Here is a 19,082-nt window from a genome sequence, read left to right on the forward strand (position 1 = left end):
TAAGAATACAAATATTATGTTTTATTTATTAGGCTTTAAAAAAAATCAGCTCTTTCACGTTCTGTGCTCCGTCGCCTATTTCGATTTAAGGTTAAAAATAAGGAGCGATAGAGGTCGAGCCGTAAGCGCTTGGAGATGCTTAATGAATGGCGTCGATTTGAGGCGGCTGTTAAGCAGGTCATACCGATAACTGTGTTGCAGTTTTTCGAGTTTAGATCACCCGTAAGGTAAACATTGGTGTTAATTGCGTTGGCGTTCTATTTAATAAACGTATCGATTATCCCAACTCATTTTCCAATTACGCAGAAGAGCCGTTGTATTTCGTAGAGTAATGGAGTCCTTGGCGAAGGTGACGGAGAACACTAGGAGGAAAGGGGACACATTCAATCTCATCACCCTACGACAAAGCAGGTCTAACGCGTCAAAGCATATGGCCGATACCATATAGAGATCGCATTCAATATCAATACAATCTTGTATTGAAGAAGGACGTTAGCTAAGGAACTGCATTCAGGGTAACAGGGCATTAGCAGTCGTAGTGATGCCTGTATATGGCAAGGACTGCTAGAGACTGACGATCTGATCTGAACCCAAAAGCAAAGAAGACAGCTCGCTACTTCAGTGTTTTTTTGCATTATAAAATGCATTATCCTGTATGTTCAATAAAAATTATTAAATGACTATTCTTTTGCTATGGGAGTAAGCGCAAATAGCGCGTTGTGTGGTGTGATCCTTCGCTTTTCAAAAGGGCTAACAACGAAAGCTCAGTCAAATGGGTCCTAAAGAAATAAGGCTACGCCGTGCTTTTTTTAAATAGAACAATTTTCCTTACTATCTTTCTTCTTCCTGTTCGTGTGTAGTTTAAATCAAACCAATTTAATTACTAAATAGTCGTGTTTTTCCATAGATAAAGAAGATTGTATTGACTTTTTGCCGATGCGACAAACCATCGGCTGTCACGAACTACCAATAATGACTGGTTGCCGTGAAAGAAGACAATTTTGCTCAAATGAAATACTTACGAAAAATTAGAACAGTAATTTATGTTTCCTAAACCGTGTTTTTAAAGCTTAAACCTGTTACTTCGAGTGGACAAAAACTCGTCGCAGGTAATTGGGACCGTCAATGCCGCATAATCTCGCTGGTCTATAATGATGCGTCTGGCTTACAGATGCTGACCTACGTTCGTTTCTCGTACCTTAATTATGAACTTAGGTTGTTTCGAGCTTGCTTTTGCCCCTGTGTGCAAGGACAGTCAATCTCGTTCCCCAATTTTATACGAAAAATGTCTGAGTGGGAGGGCAATGTAAGTCTGCCTTAGTTAAAATCAGCATATCGATTTGAAGAATATATGAAAAGTAAACAATAGAGTTTCTTGGTTTTCCCTATATTATATATAAAATTGCCGCCGAACTTTACCTGCATTAGCACAAACATGCCTTTGGCAAACCTTGTTAACGCATTTGCTTCTGTAGCGGCGTGTGCTGAAATAGACCTAGACTTTTCTACTCGAGAAAGCTAACTTAAAATACATTTGTATTAACAATTCGTTTTAACTAACCTAGTCACCTGAAATCGATTCTGGCGTCCTTGTAGAAACATTCTTCATAACTTCATAGCTAATGTTAGAATTTCGCTTAGCCTTAAACTTGCATGCAAAAGTTATCATAGGTGGCTACGATTATTTCCAGCTTCAAAGACATGTACAGTTCGGCCGCGCAAATCGATTTGGTGTCGGTCAGAGCTATGGTGTCCGTCTATTACGACCACCACGCAGATACCAACCTATCTAAGAAAGCCTTAACAAACTCTATTAGACATCACGATTTGGCTGTGGAGCTATTTAATTTAAGAGTCCAGAGGTAACGTTTGACTAATCGGTGGAGATGAATAGAGTCGCTTTCTAGCAAATTGGCAATAACAGACATGCCGGATGAGCTTTTTCTTGCCTTGACAAAATCAAATAACAAAAATATCTGCACTTTATGAATAACAGGGCTTGACAGCATAGAAATCTATTCATTACCTAAAACACGTACGGTACCGGCGGCGAGCCGAACAGAAATCCACTACCAAACAAATGGGTTATTATAAACACGAGGCTAATCGGATGAGCTGGATGTGAAGGCGACTGCAATACCTCACCGAAAAACGGCCGGTATAGGCAGTGCTACGACCGGAATGAACCTTTCTTCAGCTGCGAGGTGGAACTTGTCTGTTTCTATTTTTGGTCGTCACACTCCTATTTCGTCATTAAATAAAATTGTGCATAAGTGAAGCATGTATTAAAAAATATTATAGCTTTTTCTGTGACCTTGTACATTTCATGAAAGAGTCGTCCTTGTTGTAAAATCGAGCTCGTGTCTCAGATCTACTTTCCCACTTAGCGCATACGTCTGCATTGGGACGGTCGTAGTGTAAATTTGTACATGTCTTATACTACAGGATTGCTCTCTTTTGCCCGATGTTACGACGTTCCAATGCGATTGACTTAAGATAAATGCTTCCTTCTTGAACATTTTATTCCCAGGAGTATGTGACGTACAAAAACACCATTTGTACCAGATCGTGCTTACTCTAAAGAACATCACATGCAAAAACCTATTGATAGTCTCATTTTTTGTTCGTGTATGGCATTTTCAGGAGTCGTTAGTTGGCATTATTTTTTTTTTCAGTACCTTTAAGGCGCTATCGATTTTACTGAGCATCAGTCCATCATTACAGTCGTGGAAAATGATAAAAGGCGCAAATTTCATATTAACAGGATTAATCATTAAAAAAACTTTTTTTCAGGCAGATTTGAAAACACTTGAAATATATACATTTACGACAAGTGGGCGTACTAAGCTTAATATGCTATCCTATACGACACATATGGCGGCCTTGAGAGCCTGGCTAAGGTTAATTTCGTAAGGCGGATCCTAGAATGGTCGACCTAAATTTTATGGGATTATTTGGGTATTAGCAATAATTGCGATCTACGCTATACATCATGTTACTGTAATTTTTCGATCAACCACCGAGCTGAGCTGCTCAACAATTGAAGCCATGGGCAGCGAGAAGCCTGATGTAGATTGTAAGCGTACCAGCCTCTAGTGCGCGCGTGTTATACTTTAGATTCATGAAACTCCCGTCCTGTGCACAGGCGATGCCGGAAACTGATCAGATATCAACCAAGTCCTTTTCGTATCTCATCCATCATGGCGTAACATAATTCAATTTCGTATTGCTAACAAGTACATATGTGTGCTAACTAGATGAAATCACAGTAACTGATAATTCTGTTCGAAGAAAAATAGACTTATCTAACTTTTTTTAACTGACTTATGGTAATAATGTAACTATCACTTGGTTTTGTTCAATCATACATGAGCAGTAGCTTGATTGCAGCAGCTTGATTGGGAATCTCTACGGATATTGCCACCTACTAGCTAGCGATCCCGTCTTCCTGACGCGCATCAGTGACATCGGATTCACAGTACGTTTCAATAGCCTTTTCCAAGTCCTGGTCCTTAAACGATGATTTTTTTAATTTTAATGAATCAAGCTTGCGCAGGTCATTGGGGGATTGCTACAACGACGGTGATGAATTCCGTAAGTAGTGAACCCGCTTGCGAGCAATTTCGATCCCATCGAAAATCATTCTCGCCTCGCTTTGAGTCTTGATTGACGTTTGAGGTCTAAAAATAGCGACAAACGTTGTCTCGAAGCCTCACGACGGCTATGTCTTCGAAGCGTTTTCAAAACATGTCAGGTGATATCTCGTGGTGCGGTGTCCGTAAAGCTTCGTTTTTCTTAAAGCTCACGTCGACCTCAACACCATTTGCTATTTTTATCTATGATGATGAAATTGTCCATTGTACCAATGAAGTTAGCTATGTGGGCATAAATGTAGAAAAGCCCCTCAACGTCACTTGACACCAGTGGCCCTAATGAAGCAAGAAGATGTTCTTAGTACCGCGATGACGACAATCACTAGTAAACCTCAAACTTTTATTTCTAGCTTAGATCTATTGCAAGTGACAGGATAACCTTTGCAAACCTAAATACATTTTGGCATAATGGCTAACTAACCAGGCTTCAATGCCCGCGGTTTACTCTTACCGCCGGCGTAATGTTACTTCAATACGTTAAAACAAGAAGCTTTAAGCATGAGCTACTCTAAATCCCCTATAGGAATTCAGGTGGTAGTACATTTTTGCTTAGGTAACTGCTCGAGGTTCAAACTGCCACGAGGTGGATGAAACCGGAATATTCACGACTTTATTAGCCTATATCTAACTTGTCCGAAAGTTTTATTTACGGTAACTTTTCTAGCAAGACAGGAGACCGTTTGGCCTTGTGATCTCTTTTACGGACGTTGGCATTTGAGACCCCAGGATGTGAAATATCTCTCTCTCTCTATTGTTTGCTTCGATAGCAGAACATTGACAATTCATTGCTCTGTTAGTACATGTCAGTACAATGCGAGAGTTCAGGCATAAAAAACGCTTCTCATGATCGTCGAAAGACACGCTCTACGGCCATTAGTTAATTATTCGGCGTTAGTACGTCGTGCGTTTACAGCAGGACTCGGAATAGAAAAGTATCAGACGCTGTAGGCCGAAATCATTTCGAGTTTTCTGCGGACGCAGATCGAAAAGTTGTGGCAATAATAAGCACTAACGGCCGTATGATGGGCTGGCGTCCTGAACTCTACATAGCAGGCTGCGGAAAAGCGTCACCTTACTTTAACCCAGATTGTCTCAGTCGGCTCGTTGCTATCTCTACACTAAGAAAAGTTCAGCTGTTTCTCTTTGACGATATTAGATGCTGTTTGCAGCAGGACTCATTAGTAATTCATACTTCACAGCTTCATCTTATCTTTACGCTTGCCAACAGTACAATGATACGATTTATACTTCTACGTAGATCTTAACTATGAAGTAGGTTAGTTTATAAGTGATATCAACTTTCTATATTGTTTCCCTATTCGGATTTTTCATTTTGCTCTGGGTCAAGTGTCAAGCTCCTCCTTTTTGATACAGAGCTATGCTGGGTTATCATATTGTCAATCAATTGAAAAAAAGGCCAATGCTTAACATCAGCTTCTTTAGTTCTGCTATTAATGCCATATTAGCTCATATTGTTATATTTAACTCAGGTGCCAATTCAAAGATGTCGAGGGGCAAAAACACGACTTTCGACAATTTTTATCAGTTTTGTTAATCGTGATTAGACAGCGAAACGGTTCTGTACAAAGGGGGACTTTACAGCTGGGATCCGGGGCTTGGGTTAACCGACTTTTAACGGAGAGATACATTTGTATTATTTAGCTATGGTCTTTAATGTACGCAGGACAAATATATGGGTTTCTTCCGCAGCCTATTCACGCGCGAAAATGAAAGAGAACAGGTGCTAAAGATGCTATTCATTCAAGATGCCTGTATATCATATTTTTGCAGCTTGTATCTGTCTGCTGCAACAACAGATCAGGATAATCTGGATAATCAGATAATAGGAGCCAAATCATTCATATAATATTTTAGTATAAACAATTGAAAAAGGAAACGAATAAATAAAGACTACTGACACTTGTACTTAAACCTACTGTTCTACTTACATTTTGATATGTGACATAAGTCGTTTTACAAACTTTAGCTTAAGGAAAAAAAATCTCCCCAGCATCAAGTAGTGGATATGGTGTGAATTTCACAGTACAGCGTTAGCCAAAATCATTTGAAGATTTCCCAAGACGGCAACTTTTTGTTGGAACAAATATCTATCATGTCCGAGAAAAAGAAAGAAAGAACATCATCTAATGGCAGAATCAACATCTAATGGCAGTGCCGAATGCCAGGTTCGACAACAGAAGACAGAGGAACAATGAAAGACCGGAGGTCTTTGAATATGATGAGAGACACATAGATTATTTTTGTTGTAAAAAAAAAACACATGATTTCGGCCTCGTAGAGAACAGCTACGCAGCGTAAATGAGACGCCAATGCGCCATATCACACTGCGCAGATTCAACCTTAAGATTTGAGCAGCGAAAAACATTTCGTCTGCTCATAATATTAATAAACTTTTAGTATTTATTACTTTTATTGAAATTTGTACTTTGACGAAAATTCTACATAGCAGACTGACAGGCCGTTTGTAATGCTACGCGATCACCCGTTTCCATTTACTATCAGGGCTTATCTTAGAAATTTTGATCATATATCATCAAAGCTGTCTTACGTTATCATATATGTCGTGATACGGCGGGGCAGAGCAGCCTATAACAATAAACAAGTTGTACGAATTGCTTGAACTGAAATCCTGTCAACTATTTTAAAAGCCGAAACAATTTTATTGATTTTAGGTAACGGTACTCTGCGAGCACAAATGAAGTACATGTGAAAATACTTTAACACTCTATTTAGATATTATATTAGCTTATTGCACGTTATACTAGCCTTGACTCGTCCTTCGTGCTCTTCATTGCCAATGGTGACACTTTGCGACGTTTAAGCTCCTCGTCGATCGATTTTTCGTATTGTCGCCAGATTTAGGTATTCAGATGACAGGGTCAAGACCCATTAACGCATAGTGCCTCAATGCGTAAAATGGCGAAAATTAAAAAATAGACACTTAGCAACAGTAAAAAAGCGCGTGTGGCAGTACACTCGCAGATAACTGGAGTATTTTAACATAATATAAGAATGTATATATATTTTAATTCTGTTAATTTGTCGTACACATTTGCTTTGGTACTGGGTCGTAATCGAACCCTAGCTAAGTAAACAGTAAGAGGGCAAATCTTCTGCACAAAGTTACCACGATTACGGCAAGTCACAATCGTTTATCCATTATTGCAGCATTCTAGGCGGAAATAAAGTGAATAAATTAGATTCTTATATATTATTTGTACATATAGGATAGTTTTTATGGAACCCTTAACGTCCTATATGACTAACGTGTCATCGAAAGGTTGACAATGTAAGCCAAGCGGTGAACCCAGCAACACAGGTGGAGGTACACGTCACAGTTGTTACGAGGGCAATGGCCCCCGCTGATCGAGACACGCGTATCACCATTTTATCAAAAGGAATGCAGTAATTTGGTCTTATAAGCCACTGACGTGATTTTCTGGTCGAAAAGTGGCTCAAGCCTAAAATCTAGATTTAAGGTGTTTCTGTTTAGACAGAACTGGAGTTGATATAAGGCGTTAGCTGCCAGCAGAAGTAAAAATAGCATGTAGACGTTAATGTCTCTTAGCATTGAGGATTTGAAACTCTTCTGTTTAGTTTCTAAACATCGTCATTTCTATTTTTTCTAGGATCTATTTTTCCAGCCGCAGATCACCACGTGTTTTTATTGTCGCACAAAGTTGTCTTTCCAGCGTGTTTAGCTGTACATTAAATGAGCGGGGTTCTCAAACTGTTGCAGCGTTCTGTTCATATAATAAAAAATAGCAAAAAATATTGTACAGTCAATTCCTAGGCAGCGGCCTGTAATAAAGTATCTTTTGATTCGGTGTTTTACCTTGAATAATTTTTAATTTATTTCGATACAAATTTGTCTTCATCAAATTTTTGTTCATCTAACGTGCGTATTTTTATAGCTATTCTTACCTTTATTCCCTTTTTATTATTTCTTATTTATATATATATATATATATTTTTTTTTTTTTACTATTTACTACCTGATTAGTATCGTTGTAGGTTACGATGATTGATAGTGGGCAACGCTCTACGCAGTCTCTAGAAAATGATCAAGAGCACCCGCTCGCACTTAGATTTTATGTGTTGATGACTTAGTATGCTTTAACTACCTGCCTCCATTCAGAACACCAGGCAATATCTTTCATCAATACAGTACACAGATTAAAATCAGTAAATGTGACCGTGATTATGCAGTCGTTACGTGTTTGTCTACTAATTGAAAGAACACACAGAGGTGGTCTAAGTTTGAGTCTGGTTGAAGACATACATTGATTTTCCAATAAAATCCGAATAGCTACAAATATTTCATTGTTCCACTGGCGCTTTCTCTGAGTTCTCTGTTTTGACAGGCTCACGCTTTGGCAATGCTAAGCAACGGTACAGTGGCCTCTCGTAGAGGGAATATGTGGGAATCACCTGTTGGAAGCTTTCTTGAACCAACAGCTAACGTCCTCAACAAAGAGGTCTGAGCGTTTTTGGATTGGAGAGTGGGGGGGGGGGGGGGGCTTGCTTTCATCAATAGATTGTCGTGTCTACGCGTTAGACCTTAAGTGGAGTAACGTCATATTGATAGACGAATCTCATGCAATCGCGGAGAGGAACAGGAAAAAATCTACTGAGCTGTCTATCCCTTAGTCTTCAATTAGTTCGGCCGTAAGGCCTCACTACTGGCAACTCGAGGCTATCACCGCCGCTAGAGCGAAGCTACCCACTATTAACTGAATTAAACTAAATCGCCTCAAAACAATAGGTATTGTGCCTTGACTTTATGTGTTGAAATTTAATCAATTAATTTTCTCTGCCATTCAGCATTTTTTATAGACGGTATGGAAAAAAAACGTTTCCCTCTTTCAGAAATGCCACCTTGTAGAGAACTAATATATTACAATGATTCGCGCCTTATTGAAAAGGTTCGGTATAGTTTCTCAATGTTCAGACGCAAACGAGTGCAGCACTCGTTTTTTGAGTATGCAGAAAAAGTCGTTAAAAATAACTTTATCGTTTGGCTCTGATTTTGATCTCGGTAAAATTCAATGTTTTTTAAGATTAGAAATTTTCGTGATGCTTGGGTATGACCATGCCTTTGTGAACTCATTCACTATTAATGGAATACGGCACTTTTAAGGAGACAACTCACGAAAGCGTCGAATAAAGTCAATGAAAACAGAATAAAGTATATTTTTCTTAATCTTTATTATTATAAAGCTTAATTAAACAGAATTAAACAGCTTTTGCACACGGAATTATTCCGTGTGCAAAAGCTGTTTAATTCCACTCAAAGAGAAACATTTCTAATTAGAAAAGAAATGTACATGACAACAAAAAATAACAAAAATTCCTAAAGAAACCGCATTTGGAAGAAACAGAGAAAACATCGCAAAACTGTAACCGGAAAAAGGAGGTAAACAAATGTAACCGGAAATTAATCTGCTCTAGCTCGAATATTCAGGTTAGGCCGAAGCTAAGGGTTATATGCTGCGTTTCCAAACAAAGTGGGCCTCCTTTTTTCTTTTGTCTTGTCACTGTTACGCCTTAGCTATTACCCACATTGTCGCTCGTATTGTAATACACCGTCATGTCCCGGAAGGAGTGACTATTTCGCTGAGCTTGTTTTTTCAGGGTACCATTGTGAGGCGTGTGCAGGCCATTAAGCATCTTTATCTTGGATTTTCTATTCTTGACCCCGAATGGACCCCACAATTTCTGCCGGACTCCTTCTTTTCCTTCCACTCCTCCTCCTCGTTTTCTTTCTAGGTCTATTTCTTTTACGTTCCGCTTTGTGACTATAGCGATCTTGGTACTTTGTTCTACCGGCCTTCATAGGTCGGCGACACATCATCCGGTTCTTTCAAATGCGCCACAACATAACTAAACGCATGCGACCGGTAGCCGTTACCATTAAATATATTGCAGAATGATCACAGTCAACATCATCACGATTAGTAGCAGCGGCATCGTGATCGCCAGCACCCGTTTGGCGCCTTCTGGCATAGTCAGCATATGTTTTACTTTCCGCGCTACCAACCCCACCGTGATGTTCTTCTTACAGTCTGGAGGGCCGCTCACTAACGTCTATGTTCCGGACATCTCAGATCATCCTCATATCCTTTCCTGGTCGCTCGTTATGTCTCTATTCATCACCATCGCTGATTTTCCCTGTAATCTAGTGGTACTGCTGCAAGTTATTCGGGTGGCAGAAACAGAACAAGTGGTAAGAGCGTCATTCATATCCACGCGTTATCCCCGAGAAAGAGGAAGAAGAGAAAGAAAAGACCCTGCGCCGTCGTTTACTTACATCCAACGAGAATCTAGCATCCAGCACCTAGTATCCAGCGCCCTCTACTTCCCGTCTAAACCCAGTCTAACCCAGGCATTCAGCAGAAGCTTCGGTCAGCCAGTTAGTCGGGCTGGAGGTAGGTGCCTCCAAACGCCTTCCTGCTCCACCTATTTCTGTGGTCGTATTCCGCAACGTGTCTTCATTCCCTTGAGTTGTTCACCGTGTCGTTGCTTGCTTACTTCCTGTGTCCCGCCACTTTTCGTGCTGGCGAGCTTCGGTGGTGAAGAGCCATCGTTGTCGCAACCGTTTCGCTGCTACCCCACTGGCTGTTATCCGCTGTGGTCACTGTCCTCCTGTGGCAGTGTGAGGGCAAGTTGTGCGCCTCCTTTCCTCCGAGGTGGCCTCCTAAACAAAGTGCGACGAAAAAGACGAAGAAGACGAGGATGCTACTGCCAGCATTACCACTGCTGCCAGTATAGCGACTACAACTACCCCGTCGTGATTCGCCATTTCCTTTTTGCCGTCGTCCTTTTTGCGTTCATGTTCTCGTTTCTAAAGCTGTCCTTTACTCCCCTTGCGTTGAGGCTAGCCTTTGCACCAAACTTCTCTTCTTGTTCCGTTCCTCTTTGCAAAAACGGGGAAAAAACCTGGCAGAGATTTCCTTCTAAGGAGCCACCGCGTTTTGCGTCTGGTTGCAAGTGGGTACTGCTGTTACTGATCACAGCGAACACTGGACAGATGGAGAGCAGGTAGCGATCAGCCGGCACCATCGCCCATTGCAACGACCATAACAACGCCCGTGCTTCCGGTCGGTCGACGAAAGCGACTGAAACGAGTTGAAACGGGAACTTACTGCCACAAAGGCCCACTACAACTGTGGAAAGACTACCGGCAAAGAAAGTGAAGAAAAGCCAAGAAATGGCAAGGGGAAATTATGGCTAGAACCGGGAAAGCAAGAGACATCGCTGGGTTTTGTCATCCCTAGGTCCCAAGAACAGAACGAGCCTCTTAGATGAGGCCTCGGAGGCAAACGCTCGTATGAGGCGCATTGCCGTCGCAGTCCAGCATCATCTTGCAGTACAGTCACGTGGAACAACGAGGTAGCGCCGAATGCCGTCGTTTAGCAAGTTATTTCACGCAGTCCAATATAAGGCCTCTGTCGACCGATCTGCGCCCCCGGTCATTTATTTGGTAATGTACCTATATGCAGCATGTTACCGCTTCTCCGGACCATTGCTGTTGAATAAGGGAGCAGGCCTAACAGGAAGCTCCCGTTACGAGCGTCATTTGTAGAGTTTTATTGTTGCCAGTTTCGTTCTGCATCGATCCTAGCTACTTATAGTACTAACGTCAAAGGCGTTAAAGGACGATTGAACTTACTAGAGGATGTCCGATATTTACAGTTCCGCAAAGAATATAACAGTTATTTACAAATTGAGTAAACAAATTGTAAAGAATTTACGGCATTGACTCAAACCTGAAGTTTAGATGGAGGTAGAGCGTTTACGAAAGCAAAGAAATAGCTCAGGACACTTATTTACGTTGGATTAATTTAAATTTCCGAGGAACCTTCTAAGGATCTCTACCTAGAGCTAATTAATTACGCTCTTGCAAAAGGCGCGTGTTAATTTGGTAGCCCTTGTTGGGCAAAGGCAAGTCCCAGGAAGAGTACGGAGAAAATTTTGGTTCACGTTAAAATTCGCATTGGATTTCGTAACACTCGTTTATTACATTTCATGATTTCGGTTAGTCGGTTTCGACTTATATGGCTTTTATATAACAGAAGACTAATATTTCATACAAAAATGACGGGCCAGAAAGTTACCCAACTTTCTTTTCGATATGATCGAGCGACCCTTCTGAAAGGAACTTGTTTGTTTATTGTTTACTTTCGACAGGTGCTTCGTGTTGCCGTTGTGCGTTTAAGAAGGAACAAACTTTATAAAGCTGTATTGCTTTTCGAACACATGGAAAGTGTTTGCCTGATGAGCAGCGTGATATCCTTTAAGAACACAGGACTGAGAGAACACCTGGTAAATAAAGTACCTTACGGTACATTTTACCATCCTTAATCTAGATTAGCTTGACCCAACGTAATGTTGGCGTGTTACCTTAACCTATTTATATCAGTTTATCTTCCGGCCCTTTCCAACGCCTTTGATTATTACTGGAGGGTAATAACTAACACGTACTGTTGCATTCATTAATGGCTAACAGATAAATAATGGAATTGGGCAATCAAATACTAAACCGCAAAGTCATTCATACAAAGGTTCTTTGTGTTACGCAAATCTTCCGTGAAAAATCGTCGTGCAGTCAAATGAAAAACTACTAAGTAAATATGTTTACGCCACCTTTACCCAGCCGGCGCGGTGATCCCACTCAAACGTAAATTTCAACCCAGAACCAAAACACCCAAAGACTAGGGCATGCAATTTTGATCTATGCATTATGTACGATTTCTTAGTAAAGCTATGCGGAAGCTACCCCGAAAACGGCCAACCACAAGGTTATACGCAAAGATTCAAGGCAAATTGTCTGTATGTCTGAGTTTCATAGCCTCTCACGCCATTTCCAGTTAGCATGACGTGTCGCCATCTGTAGCACGTTAGTCCAGAACGAAGCACGTCAATCTGGATTTCAGTCAAACCCATTGCGTCTAGTTCATGCACCCCTGATAGGATTTTGTGTCCTTCCTATAGTGAATGCACCTACTTCAGGTAATTTTCGTTGTTAGCAGGTATCGGAGTTTGCACTTCAGAAAACCCTATTTAGCGTTGCTAGCGATCTTAGTCACACTTGAGCATTTTCTCCTCCAAGGTTAGATTTGGAGAATATTTTTTTTAGCTTTTTAACGTTTTATTATCCTTCCAGTTAAATTCTTTCTTGAAAACAGTTCTGTCTTGTTAGTGCGTACCTGTAACTAGTTGGGGGGTAATTTAGTACGAATTATTATTAAAAATGATTTTATTTATGCTAATTAAGGAAATTTCTCAATGTGATGAGGAACCTCTATGTGTATGCGTTGGGAATTTCTAGTCATTTGTAAATATCTTTGATAGTACTTGTAGCAACTAAATGGATAAAACATTTGCATTGCTTTTGTGTTGGATTGTGGGCTTCGGACCAGCCAGCCAGCCCTGGCCTTCTTCGTCAGCAGTTTTACTGCACAGGCCAAGTTCACGCTAAATATAACATAAAAAATAATTAACGTAAATTATATACGTTAATATAAACGACATAAAAGTAATATAGCGCATTATAACTATAACGATTGGATTTAGTTATCTTTCCTTACTAAAGCACTGAACAATCGCAGCTTGTTACGTAAATCTAGACAATTTATATGCCGGTCTTAGGGTTTACACTGAATATATATTCTTTGGCCTTTGTTTCTTTTATATGAGTATGTAATTATGCGTGTGTGAACGCCTTTACGTTGAGAATATATGATATAATATATTGCCATATGGACCCACGGCATGTTATCCGAATTAGACTGTTACTAATGTGTTGAAGCAGACAGGCACGTTTCGCAGTGAAGACAAAAACCCGTCAATACAATAGCTTATGAAAATAAAATTTATTTAGTTTTAGTTAATGTTATGTCTCAGACAACACACACACACGCCTTTGTTTGCACTCTACAAAAATAAACCCTGATTCACTCTCATGGGATTTTGGCACTTTCTATTATATCAGCAGTTACACCTTACCGTCAGATCAGCTCACCCAGGCCTACAAGTAATTGCACCTAAACACTAACCTCGTACGAGTGTACCCCGTAGAACTTGCGCAGCTTATATATTATTCAATGATGTAAGTTACAGCCTGCAGTCAAAGGAGTCCCGCTATGTTACTAAAAGAATCCATTCTTTCTGCTGATTATCAAGCAGAATACTCTGTGTTAACACTCAGATACACTAATTTCCCACGCGAGCATATTATTGTACATGTATGTTACCCGCCTATTCATCTATCTCCATCTATTCTTATCATGACTTCAAAAGCAATTTATACAAATCGAAGACACAGTCGCAGCGATTTCCGGAACGCTTCCGGGAAGTGAGTGACAGGTTCGTTATGGCAGCGTAGACAATCGTCAGCAGTCACTCTGCTTATCCACCTATCAGTACCTGGGGGCGCGAAGGTATAGCAGCTCTTTTCGCCCGAACTTCCTCTTTAGGCGCGCGTGTCACGAATCAAACCGACGACTCCTGCTAATTCGTGTAGTTTCCATTGCGGATACTGTACACAGCGTTCTAAAAAGAGCCTTGGATCTCGGCTACGCGAAGAAAAACATTGTAGATTGGGTATGCTCGGACAATTTCATCGTCGTTGAACCTTTCGCATATTCGAACTCTAATGTTACAAGCACCCCAGCCCCCGGTTAATTCGTCGTAGATCGACTTCGCTATCCGAACGGACATTTGTGGATGTATTTGCTAAAGGAGAATCTCGTACACCGGAAATGGATGGATGGATGTCTGTCTGTCTGTCTGTCCTCTCCTAATCGTTTTCAGTCTCATCGAATTAGTATCATCCGAACTTATTTGTAGTCGAACTTTCTTTCCGCGAAATGCTTCGATTTAGCCCGTTCGACCCATTCCGATCACGGATCCGCTGAAGCTTCTGGTCCGGGTCTGTTTCAGGCGGACACATGAGCCGTCAACTCGACAGTCAAAGATCAGATAATCGTCTTATAATTCGATAATTAACATAGTAATACCTTAGAGTTACTGCTGCCATTGTTACGGCCGTACCAAAAATGAAAACCAAAGTTCGATTTAAGGTCTACTGCAAATTATATACTGATCGTCTCAGCTAATGGTAACAATGACAGCTACGACAAGTGCATAGACAAAATGAAATTTCTGAGGACTATTACGAAGCACTTTCTGGATAAGTAACCCGAACTTATCGATCTAATAATCGGTACACGAAAGTCCAAGGCATCTATCTACTGCTCTTATTACCTCTCTACAAATAGTTAATTCCGTAAATTGTTCTTGTTACTGTTATGGAAGTGGGCACCGTGCAACAGCAAGTCTAAAATCGGTTACACTCAAGCCAATAAGGAACATACGTCTTTGAATTAGTCATCTGATATTCCCTTGACATATCAGCCGTTATTACACAACACCACCCACTCATATCCAATATACGGTACATCTGCAAAAACAAGGGCATTCCACTACAGGCAGCCTCGGTTAGGCCAAACTGAAATCATGTCCTGTTCCCAGCATAAACCCGGCTTCCGGCCAGCCACTGTACGGCTTCACAGTGGAGTTTTATTTCATTCAGGACACGCAACGGCGGCATTGGTGACTTTTGCGGTAGTGGTGATGGCAGGACGTCCAAAAGGACCTGGGTGAGGTGGACCCTGATCTTGAATGGTCTCGAATTCATTTCAATACGACCACATCATGGCCGTTTCGTATGGCATAACCCAAGTAGCAGAGGAGCCTCAGTGGCTCGTGATGCCTACTGGTTTTTCGCCCCCTTCGCGCTTGTAGATCTTCAAGGTTCAACTTGAAAATCTATTACAGTGATCTTACTTGTTGCCTTTTGATGAAATAGGATCTGTACGACGTGGCTGTGCCAAACGGTAGCGCGGTTGAGGAACTCCTGAAAGAATCATTACCTCTGCTCCTTTGCCCCTAACCTTAACGGTGGGGGCTTCGGAGAGTAATTCGTGATGAAAGACCATTTCTCTGTCGCTTCGCCTCTCGGTGCATAGTTTTTTCCGTTCCTGTTTACTCGCTTCTCTGGTATCGTACTTTCGGTTTTTTTTGTTTCCATTACTACGAATTGGAAATTCAAGACGATATGAGAGTTGGTCTTATATGTGTAAGCGAAATCTGAGAGCTGTCGGCAAATTTGACCCCGTCGGCGCGCAAGACAAGCCACAGCGACATATAATGCAGGAAAGCGGACATATAGGATGGAAATTTTACAAGCCTTTCCGCTTGAAACATTGCTCTAGCGAAAAGCACTGAAGGACACTAAGGACTGGAGACGAGTTAAATCCAGACAGGAACTTCCGAGATCATAAGTAATGGAAAGAAAACCTTACAGATCGAATTGATAAACGATACGAAATGCATATTTTGATTTACGTCACCGGTAAGATTTACAAATACTACTGATGATAATTATATTAAGTCTCAAAATATCTATATATATATATATATATACATATATAGCGTACTAGGCGAGCCCATAATGTGTACTTTGAGCACGCTTTATTATACGGCGCTCATACCTGACGTGGTTTCGCAGAAAAAGCGGATGTACAATACGTTTGACGCATACAAAACGACTATGCTCAATAGTACGGCACAGCTAACAAATACGTTGATGAACAGTAATCCCAGCGAATTAAGCAGAAAACATACTTGCTTGTATTTTATCTTGAATCATTAGCCCTGAAGAAAATGTTTAGCCTATTTATATTTTAAAAAAATGACTATTGGTCAACGTATGAGCAAAATTCTCTCGCGAGTGTTTCGCCAACTCTTTGCGTTGCAGAATATTTCTCGGAAGCCACGAGTTCATTTTAGCCTTCATGCGTTTACTTGACTTCTACACTCGACGCGATTCGCTGGCGTTATCGTTATATTATTATTATATTACCAGATATTAACCACCAGATTCTATAAGAACTAACACAATGGAACCTTTTCCCATAATTATCCTTATTTTAGCTGACTTTCTGATAATCGGCGCTTATCCGAGACGTACGACTTTTCCTATAAATCAATGATGCTCAATGAGCGTAAACATTTAATTTAAACAAAGATATCACCTCCTTCCGTCCAAGCCTGTAGCTGCTACATCAATACGCCTTTTAAGGACCATGGGCGCAATTTCCTGCCTATCTCGTGCGTGGTCTTCACGTGCAGAGCAATGTTTACTCTACTGTTTTGCGGTTCAAGCTATTACTTTAGCTGAAAACTATATCACTTCTTCTTTCTGATAGTTCTCTTGTGCCGGTTCGTGCGCACATACAAATGCGAAGGAAAAACGGACGAGGCTTTTAATAGATTGAATATTGGTTTATCTGCGGAAGCAATCAAGAGCTGTTCATATAATGCTATACTCGTATATCAATACTTTCGAGTATTCGTTTGAGAGTTTCATCCGGCTCATCGGCGCAAAAGGAAACCGACCCAGCCCTGGACGATTGGACGAACTCCATTATGGAATTCCATAATGGGGTTCGTCGAGCTTAATGCAGAGGCATAAATAGGCCCACTGCGGACAAACATGTCTGACAATAAGCCTTTTCATAATTCTTTTCTTCAGAACCCACTGGCCGAAAACCCCGTTCTGCCCTCATTTTATGTGCTAGGTATCATCACCCCTTACAAATGAAAGCTCCACCGGTGCCTCCATATGTGCATTGTGCAGGCTCGGGAGAGCATTCTAACTTGCAACGACAGTCTTGAGGGTTCGCGCTTGAGCAAACAATACATTGGAAAAAACCTTACTTCTGTTAGAAAGCAACGGATGTGTTTATGTGTTCAAGTATGTGCGCATGCGTGTGTATGTACAGCGTAACTGATGGAGAACTATCCGACTCGATGGAAAGCGTAAATCAGGTATGTCCGCTGTGCGTAAATTTGTCAAGCTAATTGTTTTGATGAAGCTATTTTCTAGGTTTTACTTCGTTAAACTTTGACGCTGCTAATTATTTGGCGCATCTGAAGTCCGTGTGAAAAAGTAGCTGATGCCATTTCCTGCAACATTCTCTAGCGTCTCGAAAATTGCGCTAAGTTGAGCATCCTATCTATACCTAACGCTCAGAGGTAACGCGTAATTAGTTGGCACTAGCCATGCCTTCTTAATCCATCTCCATTGAAAGAACTATATATACATTGAATATGCGCTAAGAGCTACCTCTCTTTTATTCTTTTTTGTTCTATCAGGACAGATTGCATCCATCTACCTGTCGGCTTTGCAGTCGCTAAAGAAAAACAAAAGCCACGAACTTACGAACCACCAAGTCGCCGGCTAAGAGGACAAAAAAAATTCTCGCCGCTAATGCCTTTATCGAATGCTTGATTTATCGGTGGTTCATTTTAATGGCTGCCTAAGCTACTGCAGTTTGGTGGATGCGCACGTCTGCCTTAATAGCGTGCTCAAAGTGAGCAGACAAAGGGAAAAAGCCCAAACGGCGCCGCCTGCCCTGGCGCCACAATCAAACTGCGGCCACTAGAAACCCAGCAAGACATTCACGGACCTCATTGATGTGGAACTAAGCAGACTAAGTTTGGCAGCTTGGCCCCCACGTCTCCTAGACCCTTTTTAACCAGTTTTCTTGAAGCCCTTGAACAAACAAGAGATGCCCAGTAAGCCCTACTTCACATCTCTTCCTCTCTCCTCCAAAACAACGATAATAAACAAGAGAGTCGAAACTAACCCGCTTTCCGCGTACTACTCCTGAAGGTTTCGATAAAGTACACTGTAAAATCAATTTAATTTGACTGCGTTGTCGCCGTATTGCGCAGAAGCAACTACTGCTTCGTATTCGTGTAAAGTAGGCGTTTTAATGTTGGGGTCCAATGCAAGGGAAGTTTTGACATATATGGTCGTTTAGCTCGCCCATGTTGAAAGCTAATGCGCACGTAAAATAGACTACGTTCCAATTTTTCATCCATGTATCATTATGAAGTGCCCACTTTGCATTTTGTGAAGCTGCGTATAGCGCAGGTTCTTCATTTGTTGAGGTTCATGTTGAACACCCGTAGAAAGCAGACGTCGTTCGTTATCGAAATATTGGCAGCGTTAATTGAAAAGCATCGGCCTCCTACATAGATACTCGAATATTAGTAACAGTGAAGGCAGTGAAGAGATGGCCATTATTAGCAAGTGGAACGGCGAATCAACGAAATTTACCTGTTGAGCCATTCCTGCAAAGCTTTGCTGGACCGACAACCGGGAAATGTGCAGGAATAACAGCGCTCTTAAAAGTTTATGAGCTTCTCGTTCAGGAATAGGAACGATATACTGGAGTGCGTATTGCCTGAAATGAATTAAACTTTTATATTTACAAAATTGATCTACTGGAAATACAATCGGTAAAAAAACGTATAGAGTTGGATAAGCATAAC

The sequence above is a fragment of the Varroa jacobsoni genome, unplaced genomic scaffold, assembly GCF_002532875.2.
Source record: "Varroa jacobsoni isolate VJ856 unplaced genomic scaffold, vjacob_1.0 scaffold_408, whole genome shotgun sequence".
NCBI lineage: Eukaryota > Metazoa > Arthropoda > Arachnida > Mesostigmata > Varroidae > Varroa > Varroa jacobsoni.